Below are 14,286 nucleotides of genomic sequence, written 5' to 3'. Positions count from 1 at the left end.
TTTTAAGTGACTCTAGTGCCTAGAAAGGTTGGATGAAAAACAAAAGGCAAATTTCCATTGCATTGGGGGGAAGTAATTTCTGCCACTGTCCTAGGTTTAAATGGCATTCTGAGTAGTGTATGGTGAATATAAGAATTTGGAACCAGACATACACCTCATCTCCTGCTCCCCCCCCAAAAAAAATGATTCAAGGCACTGATGACAAGACCAGTTGCACATAGAAGTTATGTTCCCATGTTTCCATTATTTCTGGTATTTATGGGTGAATTTTAGACTAAAAAAAAAGTGTCTTTATCACCTCCAAGTATACAAATCAGCAATAGGACAGATAGCCTCCTTGTATTTAAATGTAATTGCTCAAGACTTTAAAATGGGAACCCCCATCTTATTTACCTTGATGGCATAGTTTTATGGTTTCTTAGTTGAAAAAATATCTAGTTGTCATGATGTAAACGATAATGGGACTAAAATCCTGCTAGTCCATTCTAACTATCTTATATATGAAAAGATATGATTCATATATGAATATATATTTGCTTAGCTCCTATGTTAATACATTAAAATTTTAGACTTGATGCCATAAATTAGTTCCAGAAATGACTACACTTATTTTCTGCTTTGGAAGTATTAGTACCATGTAGGGGGAGGCCACTTGTTTGTTTCTGGCTGCTCAGCCCTGAAATAACTACACAGAAACTGTATTAATTAAAACACTGTTTGGCCTATTAGCTTTAAGTTCTCATTGGCTAGCTTTCACATCTTAATTTAACCCATTTCCATTATTTTATATTTTACCACAAGGCTTGTGGCCTACCAGCAAGGTTCCAGTGTGTCTGTCTCCAGCTGTAGCTCCATGGCTTCTCCCTGACTCTGCCTCCTTTCTTTAGCATTCAGTTTAGTTTTCTCCACCTAGCTCTGCTCTACCCTATCACAGGCCCAAAGCAGCTTCTTTATTAACCAATAGTATTCACAGCATACAGAGGGAAATCCTACATTCCCTCCTTTTTTCTGTTTAAATAAAAAGAAAGGTTTTAACTTTAACATAGCAAACTACATACAACAAAACAGGTATCAAGCAAAAATTACAGTCAAAATATTTAATCTACTTTATATCTTATAATAACTAAGGAAAACTGTAGCTATAACCATCCATTCTTTAACTCTATTAAAGACTCCAGATGGATATAATATTACCTAAGTAAACAATAAGTACACCGTAAGCAACCTCCAAAACTAGAATTGACAGAGTCATCTCAAATAGACTGAACTTACTGGTACATTCTATGCTCTCAGCACTCACAGACTTGGACAAAAGGATGCTAGTTTGAGTTGAGTGTAAGCTACATAGTGAAACCTTGTTAAAACATAAAATCAAAATAACTAGTCATCTAACAATATGCTATATTCAAAACCTCCATCAGAAATCCATGGTTTCCTTTAATGAGCCAAATTTTGTGAATTAAAGCTTCTTTTCCTGGACCTTCTGCACATTAGCATGTTTGATTGCTGGTTAGTAAACATACGCGTTCTAATGCCTTCTTCCAAAATGATTTATGCTCGTCTTTACAGACCACTTTTGGCTCATCTTTATTCATAGGATGAAGTCATCGCACCTGCAAAGCACACTATTTGTAAGGTAAGAAAAGCTAGTATTGCCATAATTTAGTTGGGTAATAATTGGAGAAGAAAATTTTTTCTTCACTTCATTATATTTTCTCCTCCTGTTAGGAATGAGAGTGCAGCATACTCTCTACAGTGGATTATAGTCAGAAAAGGAAAGGCTCTGGATATCCCACTAATGTTTTAGAACAGGAGGAGATGACAAGTTTCTTGTCCTTATTATCTTCCTAGGCAAAGCATAGAGTAAGTAAGACAAACAAACAGAGACGTGGCATCATGAACAGAGCCTGCATGAGTCTGGGTCAGATGGAGTCCTAGCACTGGGAAGAAAAGTGTACAGAAGCTCCCATGATTAATCCAGAAGCTAGTTATGATTGATAACTATAAAAAAATGAATATTTCATTTTCTACAGAAGGAGTCTTTCTGGGTATACAAACCACTCTTAAGGCCAGACCCCATGCCCAACAGTAGATGGACAAATGCACTCAGTGACATTTTTGATGGTTCTTTGTTTCATATTGTTTGACACCAGGCCTTTTCTTTCTTCCTCCCTTCCTTTATTTTTTTAAAAAAATTGAATCTATAATGTATATGAAATATATATATATTTCAATTAAATATAGAGGAATATTCTACTTATATTGACTTAAGGACGCTGAATAAAATAGCTGATCAACAGTGGCAAATATGTTTGTATCTTTCACCAAACCCATATGATCCTTAGATGTTAATAGTATACCTGGGGAAATTCAACTGCTCCTATGATTGAGTTACTGTGGACACATCATTACACATTTCTAAACATCCATGTCTTCATTCATACCCTCAACAAAGGAAATATATGTATTTGTCTAAGATAACCGCAGCAAGAGTCAGAAGGGACCATTTATTACTCTAGTCTAGCTTAAAATTCTATTAACTTGCTTCAGTTATTACATAGGCACTTAGTTTATGAGTTTAAAATCCATGGCTATGGATTTTATCTCTTTTTCTTATCAGTAAAAGAAACAATAAACAACATTACCTATATTATGAGGTTGCTTTCAAGACTAAGTGAATTTCTTTAAGTAAATGACTTGGAGTCTGATGGCAGTTAAGTGCTGTCTAAGCATTTGCCATATTTATTGTAAATATTATATTGAGCAATGAGTTATTTTTCATAAATACTGGCAATCTTTTATACTACAGCACACGCTTTATTTGGTGGGAAAAGAATTTGGAAAAAAATGATGGAGCATATGAGATTGACAATAATATTTAAATTCTAAGATTTATCCATCCTATTATTAATCAAGGCTGTCAATTTATTATTATGCCCATAAAAACAATAATCATGATGTTTCACTAATAATAAAAACTGTATTAAAACAAACATTTATATATAATATGTATATATAATTATGAAAAGAAATATATGTACATTTATATATTCACAGGAACTTTTCATCCACAGTGAATGTGTTCCAAGACTCCAGTAGGATCCTGGAAATGTGGATGGTTCTAATTCATGTATACTATGTCCCTTTGTACATAATACTTATAAATTAGACAGAATAAAGAACTGAAATGAGTGATTATAAAAATATGCTATACTAAAAGTTTTTGTACTCTATTCATCATCTTGTGATTTTTATGAGATTGTAATTAAAAGAAGCACCTTTCAGATTCTCTGATATGCTTGGCTTGACAAACTCATTACTTTCATATTTGAGGACCATTATTAAGTAAATAATACTGCTTGATCACAAGCACTGAAGTGATAAAGGAGATAATATGTTAAGTGATCTGGTTCTAAGTGACTACTAGTAATATAGTATATGCACAATGAGTAAGCTGGACAGGTAAAAGACTCATGTTCCAGGCAGACCCAAACTAAATGGTCTCAAATGGCTTCATGATCTTCAGAATAGCATACAATTAAAATTTTTGATTATATTGAAATATTTCATGTAACATGTTTTAGAAAACAGTTCACTGCAAGATGAAAATGAGAATAATTTTAAACTATATTATACTAATATAACTCTAGAATAAATATTTAGACTAAAAATATCTCAACATCTTTTCCTGTAAAAATCAAAAAAGATGACTTCCTACAATGATAAAAAATAAATATTTAAGTAGTTACTGAAATAGGGAGATGAAGATTCTGGACTGATGCCCATTTCTGTCTTAATGATTTCTCAGCATATTGTACAAAAGACCAACACAGAAATGAAAATGCGTTTCCGCAAATTAGGGTTTGATGTTTCAAACAGTAATATACTTGCATGAAAAAAAAAGCATAAAGAAAGAAATAGGGCAAGTGATTTTTTTAAATACTGCTGCAATCATCTCCACTGTAAAACATGTAAATTAAAAGGCAACAGGTTATTTAGGTTTACCGAAGAAAATAATTGTATATGGATATTTCATACATATTTGCAATGTTGTGCATTCATTCACAACTCAAATTCATTTCACACTTAAGAAGTATGAAATAGACCAGGCTGGTCTCGAACTCACAGAGATCTGCTTGCCTCTGCCTCCCGAGTGCTGAGATTAAAGGCGTGCGCCACCATCCAGCCTGGTCTACAGAGCAAGTTCCAGGACAGGCTCCAAAGCCACAGAGAAACCCTGTCTCGAAAAACCAAAACCAAAAAAAAAAAAAAAAAAAAAAAGTATGAAATATCAAATAGTTGTGTATCATTTAATCCATGGACACATGTATGTTTGACAAAGAGAATCTGGTTATTTCTGCACTAAAAAAAAAAGAATATTGAAGGGAAAAATTAACACTTTCTTTTTTTTTTTTTTTTTTTTTTTTTTTGGATTTTTCGAGACAGGGTTTCTCTGTAGCTTTTGGTTCCTGTCCTGGAACTAGCTCTTGTAGACCAGGCTGGCCTTGAACTCACAGAGATCCACTTGCCTCTGCCTCCCTAGTGCTGGGATTAGAGGCGTGCGCCACCACCGCCCAGCAAAATTAACACTTTCTAACCCAGGGTATTTGCATCTGGCAGTGAACAAACTTAAAAACTTAAAAGAACAGCAAGTTACTCTTGTTTCATTATAAAACTCAACAATCAAAACATTAAGACATTACTGAGTTCCCTTACCCTAGGTAGGCAACCAAACTGTTTGAAACTGTGATGCTACAAGCCTTAAAAAGTCCTTTCTGAAATGTCAATCCTATGCATTTTCCATAATCATACTTTAATGTGTTAACCAATATAATTCTTTTGATCATACTAATCAATTCATAAAATGGATAAATTTAAAATTTTAAAGATTTGACTATAAAATATAAATAACTGATTAACCAGTTTGCTCAAAATAAGCTACCCTCAAGTGGTAAGTTATGGAATGAATTATAAAATTGAGTAACAATTTTAATAATAGGAAATAGTCACCTAAGGAAGGCAAGCAAACCATTTAGAAACTATGAGAAGGTATCTTGCCTAGTATCCTGGAGGCCTTATTTCAGTTGGTAATATTTTTCAGTTATTAATTCACATGAAACCGTTTATGTGATGTTTATATTCATTATTAGGCAAAGGAAAGTAAAACCACAAGAAGAGTCAAAATTTATTCAGACTTCTAGGGACCCTGTTACTAAGACCTTCAACAAATCATTTCTTAAATCAAGGCCCTTGGTTGTTTCCTGATATAACTTAGGAAAGATAGGGGATATGAACTAGTTAGTTGTTAGAACATGATCCAAAAACTGAGTCATATGAGGAGAATTCTGAGCACTTGTGAGAAAACTCCAAGAAAACAAGATGAGTCTTATGACCTCAGTTTCTTCAAAAACTGACTTGTCCTTGGAATGTGTGCTCACGTCCCTCACAGAGATCAGAGGGCATTTCCTTCAGATGATTCATTACAACTGGCTATTGTTATTTATTGGTGAAATGGGTTTTTGCTGTGCGCAGCTTGCCCACCATGGGTGGCTTGCCCTTGTAATTGTACACTTTACTAATTTGACTCCTCTTAACCCTCCATGAATAAATTGTCTGATGCTCTGAATAAAGTTAACTATTGCACGAGACTGTAATCCATCTCATTTATCAGTTTTCTTCTCCTAAATCCCACCACCTTTAGAGTGGTAAACAGTACAATACCAGAAGCTCAGTCCTCATTTCGATCACCAAATCGCACACTAAAAAAAGAAAGAAAAAAAAATGAAAGGGAGGAAGGAAGGAAGGAATAAAAGAAAAAAAGGAAAAGAACAAATGAAGTCTGGAAGTGGCTACCTATGAATGTTTTCTACTGAGTTGTTCACATTGGTGATATGTCACAATTGATAGGGTGAGCCACACAACTCCTGACTCACCAGTGAAAGATCATAGACACATTTGTCACTTGTAGAAACACTGATAATTCCTGAACTAGGGATTGGGAGACAGGGAGATGCTAGAGCTAACTGGACAGCCAACACTATTTACTTGATAGTTACAGATCAGCAGGAGACCCAATCAAAAAAAAAAAAAAAGTAGATGGTACTGGAGAAACAACATCCAAATTTGTCCTGTGACTCCACATACTTGCACATACATGCTCACTCCATGTACATGCATACTCACTCACTCACCCAGAGAGGGGCGGGGGAGAGAAAGGGAGAGGGAGAGAGAGAACTTCTGAGATAAATGTTTCTCAGTTTCTGTCTAATCATATTTTAAACTGTTCAAAATCTATTTATGTAGCTAGGGACTATTGTCCCCAGACCTCTTGTCCCCCCAAAAGACCACCAGGGAACCAGGACTTGGATGCAAAAGCAAGGTTTATTCCAAACAAGCCTAGGTACGGAACTCATCCAGCACACTCAAGGCAGTGAGGGCGGGAGGAGCTCCCTTTCAGAGATTACAGGACTTTTATAGACAATCTTGCAGGACCACCAGTTTTCACCTGATTTTCACACCCGGACCTAATTGAGGACAGCAAATTCAAAAAGCATGATATCATTATGTCATTAACTATGGACATGAGTATATTCTCGGTTGGCCCATTCCTATCTGTCCTTGGGGTATGTAGATAAAACATACTATGGACACATTTTTAATTGACCAGTTCTTGGTTACCCTTGAGGCAATGCTCTCCCACTTGTTACCGGCTCCTGAGATAGCCCTTGTCTCTTATGAAGTGCTTTTCAAAATAGCCCAGCCTAAACAGCATAGTTCTGGCAAAAAGTCATTAGGTCATTCGGACGGGTTTTATTTCTCTCAGGAACAACAAATTATAAAACAAAAGAATGTGAAAAAAAAGTCACAAGACTGACATTTCATCCTTTCCAGCATATATTAATGCTACTATCAAAGTAGAGAACTAACCTCAAATAGACAGGAAATTATATTAAGCAATGTAGCTATTTCAGTGATGAAGTACCCCACCAAGTTTTTCACTAAAACACATTGATGGTGGTGGTGTGAAGCAATGTCCAAACAAAAGAACAAAAGGAAAACTGAGTCAGAAGAAACCAATCTTTACCATCCTACCTAATCTCTTTGTCTCTTTCTTTCTCTCTTTCTACTCTCTCTTTCCTCTCTCTTTCTCTCTATCCTCTCTCTCTTTCCTCTCTCTCTCTCTCTCTCTCTCTCTCTCTCTCTCTCTCTCTCTCTCTCTCACACACACACACACACACATACACACACACATTCCAAACCTTACATTCCTCTCCATTATTCCTACAATGCTGTTTTTTTTTTCTATTTCATTTTTATATTGAAAATCATGTAATTTTATTTAAAAAGATTATTGGCAATTTTTAGAAGTTGGAAACCTCAGACCTCTTTATTTCTTGACAAATAAAGCATACTGGGTTTCACAATGCTGATCTATTTTTCTCTGGAGCCTATGCCCAATGGCTTTCCAACATGTATACTGAAAGGTATATTTCAAGTGTAAACATAAAACATCATTACAAAATATGGACAACATTCATAACCTCCAAGTTTCTAAAGCAATCAGAAAGGACATAAAACATAGACTATGAGAGTTGTCCTGTGTATTCATTTTTTAACATATATAAATTGTGTTCACTGGCATGGGGACTTATTCCTTCCCTTTATCTTTCAGGCTTATCTGATGTACATTTTATACAAAAAAATGTGATTTCCTCTTATATATGATTGCTTTGAGCATGAAAATAAATTCAGGGTTGAATTCTAACGCTATATTGAGAACAGAATTTTTCCTTACATACATTGAAGCAATTAATGCCAGCTCCAGCCCTGTCAATATAATACTCCCTATCCAACAATATTTTGAAAGTCAAAATTATTTTTGGAATTAATAATCTGAAAAATCACCCTCATCCTGCCTCAGATTGGCCTTTTGTCTCATTTGCTAATATTATTCATTACTCACAGACCTCATGAAATTCACATATGCAGAGGCAGCATTATTAGTTTTTGAAATATCAATGTGACTGCATTTCTCCAGTAAATGGGCTAAAATAGATGGGTTTAGAAAATAATGGTGGATGGAAAGTTTTGCTGAGCTGATATGAAACTCATATCATTAAGACTCTAATGTCTGCTCTAGTATGCATTGGTTTATTACTTTCCAAACATGTGTTTGGTTTTTTCTGTAGACACAGGCTTAGAGTCAAACACTTCGTAATTGACTGCTTATGAATGTTTTTTATTGAGTCATTGACCTTGGTGGTGTGTCACAGCTTGAGAGAGTGAGCCACACAACTCCTGAGCAACCACTGGAAGATCATAGGAATATTTGCTATTCATGTCTGTGCCCAGAATGGTATTTGATGAATACAAAGTCTTTAAAGATTGTTAGATACATTTACTATTCATAGTCAAACTGATAAATATGGGCTTCTTTTTGGTTTTTTTCTATCCAACACTCAGAAAGAAAATTATTTTTATATTCAGAGACACTTAACAAAGTTTAATGTACTGTATATGTTATATTCCATATATAGTAAATGCTGAGGTCTGCTTTTTTATTTCTCTTTAAGAAAAACAGCTTTCATCATAAGAATTTGCTTATGTTACATTCATAGCATATAGTAAAACATCCTGAAAATGCACACTCTTGAATTAAGAATCAGCAGAAAGGGATTTTTTTTTCAAAAGTAATAATATATATCCATTGAAGTGGGCTTCTTTTTATAGTTATTTTCCAGCCACATTTTCCCTATTTTTCCTTTGATCAATGCATAGGTTTTTGCAAGAGCAGCTGTAGAATTAGAGGGTCTTAAACCTAGAGAAACATATCAGTGATTCTCTTATCCAACCACTTCTAACATAGTATGGTTGAGAGCAGCCTGACCATGAAATTAGAGTTTTCTCTGAACTGGTGCAATGGTTTAGATGGTGTTCCTAAAAGGCTCATGAGCTAGATACTTAGTAGCAGTGAGACAATGTTGAGAGATGATAAGACTATTTCAAAAGGGATATTCATGGTGTGGTAGTTTGAATATATTTGGCCCCCCATAAGCTCATAGGGAGTTGCACTATTAGGAGGTATGACTTTGTTGATGTATGACCTTATTGGAAGAAGTGTGCCACTGTGGGGACAAGATTTGAGGTTTCCTATGCTCATGACACTATCCAGTGTCCCAGTCAATTGCCTGTTACCTCCTGATCCAAATGTAGCCAACACCATGTCTGTGAGCACACCACCATGTTCCCCACCATGATGATAATGAACTGAACCTCTAAAACTGTAAGCAGCCACTTCAGTTAAATATTTTCCTTTTTAAGTTATGCCATGGTCATGGTGTTTCTTCACAGCCATAGAAACTCTAACTAAGACACATGGAAAGTGAGAAGGCAGAAGACCATGGAGACTCCCACCCCTAGGTATGTTAACACTGCTTGACAAGATCCCTGCCTAAAATTTAAATGCAGGAGAGTTGCAAACCAATCCTACCCCATGTGTTCCTTGTGCTTCACATACACGCATTTCCCTTTAAATTCTCTGCCAGGGAATCCTCTTCAACGGGTGAGCAAACAGGGTACCCCGACCATAGATAATCAACCTTCTCGATTTTGAACTACTTTTCTGTGTAAAGTATTGAGCACCAGGTCACCTGTTACTAGAAAACAAACAAATACAACCAGCAATTTAATAATAAGGGGAGAAAGGATACCAGTTATCATTACCATTAGAATTTGTACCATAGCTTCTTGGGACTATAGGTTATACTGCATCGGCATCATCCTGAGAGCATCTGTAATCTAGGAAGCTACAATAACCACGTCACCAATTACTAATGTCTCTTTCTTATAACACACAAGACAGGTCACGGCTGTGGCAGGGTACACACAAAATAAGGACTGAATGTCCAAGGTTATCAAGAAGTGTTTTCAGTTGAAGACTTTTGTAAGTATGAGTATGAAATCTCATTGCAAAGAAAGTTGAGGTCATTAATCGCTCAAACTCAAAGATTTGTAGGTATATTGAAACTTACAGATTTAGGTTAGTGAAGGTTAGGCAAGCATCAGTGCAGATATGGGAAGACAAATGTTGGCAGTGGCAGTACAGAGGTCCCTGACGCCTGCACTAATTCGCACATCCTATTCTGGATCAACTGCAGTAGAAGACAGCTTCCTGCCATTGTCATTTGTCTATGACTAACATGTCTGTGGTTAAGACTCCATGTCTAAATAACCCATCAGGAGACAGACAGGAAAACAGGAATAGAAAGCATTGTGCTTGCCCACAATTACAAGGCTGCTCAAGAAAACACTATAACATCATTTTAATACCCCCTCACCCAGAGCAGCAAAACCCACAAAAAGAGACTGTTAATAGCTTGATGTCCTTCTATCTACATGTGTGCCAAGAGGTCCCTGGAAGCATTAGAGAATATGAACTGAACTAACTAGTGGAACATACATTGGCTTGAATTAGTATTTAAAGCATTAAAATCAATGGTTAGTATTTGAGATGCTATATTGAGTTTGGAAACACACAGCTCTCTTTTGGAGAGATGCTAATCTAATGACCTGCCGACCTCAGAGCAAATGGAAACTCTGGGACAGATGTACAGCCTGCATATCCTCACCACAGGCCTAGGCATAGCCACAAGGCTGTCAGTATTAACTCGGATGCCCCCACTTGCAACCACTCTGCCTTTCATCACCTAAAGCTCTCAGCCAGAAAGTGGCCCACAGAGGCAGCCAGCGTTGATGTCAACAGATTATCAGGCCGCTTAGTAACATTCTCTTGCTAGGAACCTTTTTAAATCCCTACATTGGCAATCCTAATGCTCTGTTGATTTTTGTTACTTGCTGATAAGGCTTTTAATGGCCAAATCCCGGTATATTTTTAGATCTTTTGTCACCATGGGTCTCCTGTCACTCACTGAGGTTGAAATCAGCAGGCTGTTAGTTTGCCCAGGGTATAATCTCAAGTCCTATGGAACAAGGGCTTGCAGCGAGCAGGCCTCCTGATTGTGGAATTTACTTTTGATTTTTATTCATCGAGCACTGTCATTTCTGCCTGTAAAACCAGAGCAAAAATATATATCTGAAGCCATGTTAGAAATCTAAGGAAAACATATTTAAAGGAACCCTGCATTTTACAGTGCATGTGTGTATTTACACACACATACGCGCACACACACACACACATATATATACATATACATGTGTGTATACATCTTTGCTTAATACATCAAATATATATGTTTTAAGTGACTGCTTAGTTATCTATTTTTCCCCTAGGAGAGGTAGTTAGCCTCTCCTTTCAAACACATTCTGAGCACTTCCTTAAAACAGACAGCAGCAAATTGTCTCACGGGGAACTGAATGGATTAAAGGGAGGGGAAAAATTCAACAGATCAAGAAATATGGGACCACTGTCTTTAAAAGATAGATGATGAAAATAACCGCTTGATCACCACTGAAATGTTTAACTGGGAGTCTCTGGTTAATGTAGATAAATCCGTTCCTAATCTCTAATTTGTTTCTGCGTGTGCCCTTCGCCTTTTCCTGCTTATGCAGTGACTATATTTAGCATGATTAGGAAGGGCCATGAAAGAGACATTGGAAGAGATTTCGCCAGAGTGGTTTACTGAGGGAAGAACAGGTGTAAACACAAAGATGGAGTGAAGGAAGTGCGCAGGAAGACATTCTATCACGCAAAGTAAACATTCTGTGGACTTAAGCTAGGAAAGGAGGACATGGCAATGCTCACTCCAGTGAGAGTAAAAAAGAAGACATCCTGTCAAAATGTAATGTCATTCTTACCCTGAACTACAGGCAACTAAAGAATGCTGAGTGGCAGGAACCATCTTCCCCATGGAAGATCCCACTAGTTGGCTATCTAACACCAAATGGTCAGCGCTGAAAACATACATACAAGTAACATTATATAGACCAAGCAAGCTATATTTATGTGTTTCTTAGGCATATGTAAATATAGATGATAAAAATTAATAAATAGCTCATGATTTGAAAGATGACAAGGAGAGGTTTATGAGAAGGTTTAGAGGGAGGAAAAGGAAAGGGGAAATAAAGGGAAAGGATATCATTGTATTATTATATCAAAAGTTAGAAGAAGTAATTTTAAGGGTCTAAGGAGATAGATCAGTCATTAAAAACTTGGATCACAGGCATAAGGAACTGAGTTCCTGCCAGCAGCCACAGCATTTGCCTATAGTCCTAGACATAAGTCGGTAGAAACAAGAAAATTTCCTGGCCTTTTTTGCTGACTTTGGTGAACTGCAGGCACTGTCTCAAAAAATAAGAGGAAGAGCAATAGAGAAAAATAAACTGTCAACTTCTAGTTTCTACACACAGCCACACACATGTGTACAATCTCTCTCTCTCTCTCTCTCTCTCTCTCTCTCTCTCTCTCTCTCTCTCTCTCTCTCCAGTTTTTAAACTTTTAAATGAAAAAATATCAAATTGATTAAGGGTCAGTTTGATACCCTTTTTATTTCAGTTCTGCTTCAGAATATATTTTAAAGTTAGGCTTAACTCCTAATGAGAGACAAGGCAGGGTAGACACAGAAAGATCATTTATTGAAATGTCATGACCAAAATCCACAGTGAGAAAAATGTTCCAATAGGATGCATGAGATTATAGGTTCTCTCCAATGTCCTCACTGAATTAAAATTTCTTTTATTAAAGAGGGAGGTCACTAAAGTAACTATTAACTCTGAAATATAGAAAAGATTTTGCACTAACATTTTATGAAAAAAAAAAATAAGCCAGCTATCGCCTAACACCATCTCATGCACTTGCTCTCTTAGTTGTAAAACTACATACTCCCTTTTAGTCAGTCTCAGTTACTTCACCCTATACATGTTGCTTTTTTAATGACAAAAATCACCTTACATTCAAGAATTAATATTAATCTTTCCATTACAAATCAAAGACAGCCTGTGGATATGGCTCAGTTGGTAAAGTGCTTGCTGTACAAGAATAAAGACCCATGTTCAATCCTTCAGAACATGCAGAGAAAAGCTAGGAATAGTTGCATACAACTTTAATCCAAGTTTTGTGGAAGCAGGCATGAGAGGATACATGTGCCCTGCTGAACAGACAGCCCCCTGAATCTGTGAGCTCTAGGCTCAGTGAGAGACTGACACTCAGTGAGAGACTGTCACAATCCAATAAAGCAGAGAGCAAATCAGAAAAACAGCATCATTGACCTTGGGCCTGCACGCATGTCATACACATTTTATCATTGTCAAGAACACACACACACCAAAAAGACAAAAGGAATGAAAAATTGAAGATATTGTGCTAACCTTAACAGAAAAATATGTAATCATACAGCCAACACTCAATGAATAAGTGAATTGCTAAATTGAAGAAAACACTTTGTTATTATAGAGGAGATGGTCAGGTCCATCACATAACTCATCACGATTCTACTCTTTCTTCACATTAGCTTTCAAACGGATTACTCTATGGATCTGCAATGCCATACAAAGCATGGGATAAAACCAGACTTGCGGAACATAATGGACAATGAGGACTTCTGAGAACTCAAGAACAATGGCAATGGGTTTTTGATCCTACTGCACGTACTGGCTTTGTGGGAGCCTAGGCAGTTTGGATGCTCACCTTACTAGACCTGGATGGAGGTGGGTGGTCCTTGGACTTCCCACAGGGCAGGGAACCTGGATTACTCTTAGGGATGATGAGGGAGGGGGACTTGATGGGGGAGGGGGAGGGAAATGGAAGGTGGTGGCGGGGAGAAGGCAGAAATCCTAAATAAATAAATAAATAAATAAATAAATAAATAAATAAATAAAACAAAGTCAATATGGACCCGTCCCTGTGTTTGTATTTGAAGCTCACCATGGAATTTCTTACTAACATCCCAGCAAATTCTTTGCTGCCTAGTATTTTACTTAGTATTGATTTTAATTTTTTCAAACTAAATTTTATTCTTTATACTCCTCACAAATGTTTACCGAAGTAGGTAATGATTACACAGAAAACTCTTTTTGACAGCTTCCTACTATTTTATCCATCTTATTGTATTAACCATCAATTATATTATTTGCTGCTTTTTAACCAAAAGACCAATGGTTGCAAAGAAAATATTAAGGTAAGGAAATGGCTGAGAGATAAGAGACCAACATATTACATTAAACATGAATGGTTTTCTTAAAACATTTTATATTTGTCCTGGTAAATTACCCACTAACTACATGATAGGCATGTTATACCTATGTATTCTATGAAATCATATCATAATAATA

The sequence above is a fragment of the Chionomys nivalis genome, chromosome 12 (assembly GCF_950005125.1).
Source record: "Chionomys nivalis chromosome 12, mChiNiv1.1, whole genome shotgun sequence".
In the NCBI taxonomy this organism is placed as follows: Eukaryota; Metazoa; Chordata; class Mammalia; order Rodentia; family Cricetidae; genus Chionomys; species Chionomys nivalis.
Note: the sequence above shows the minus strand (reverse complement) of the source record.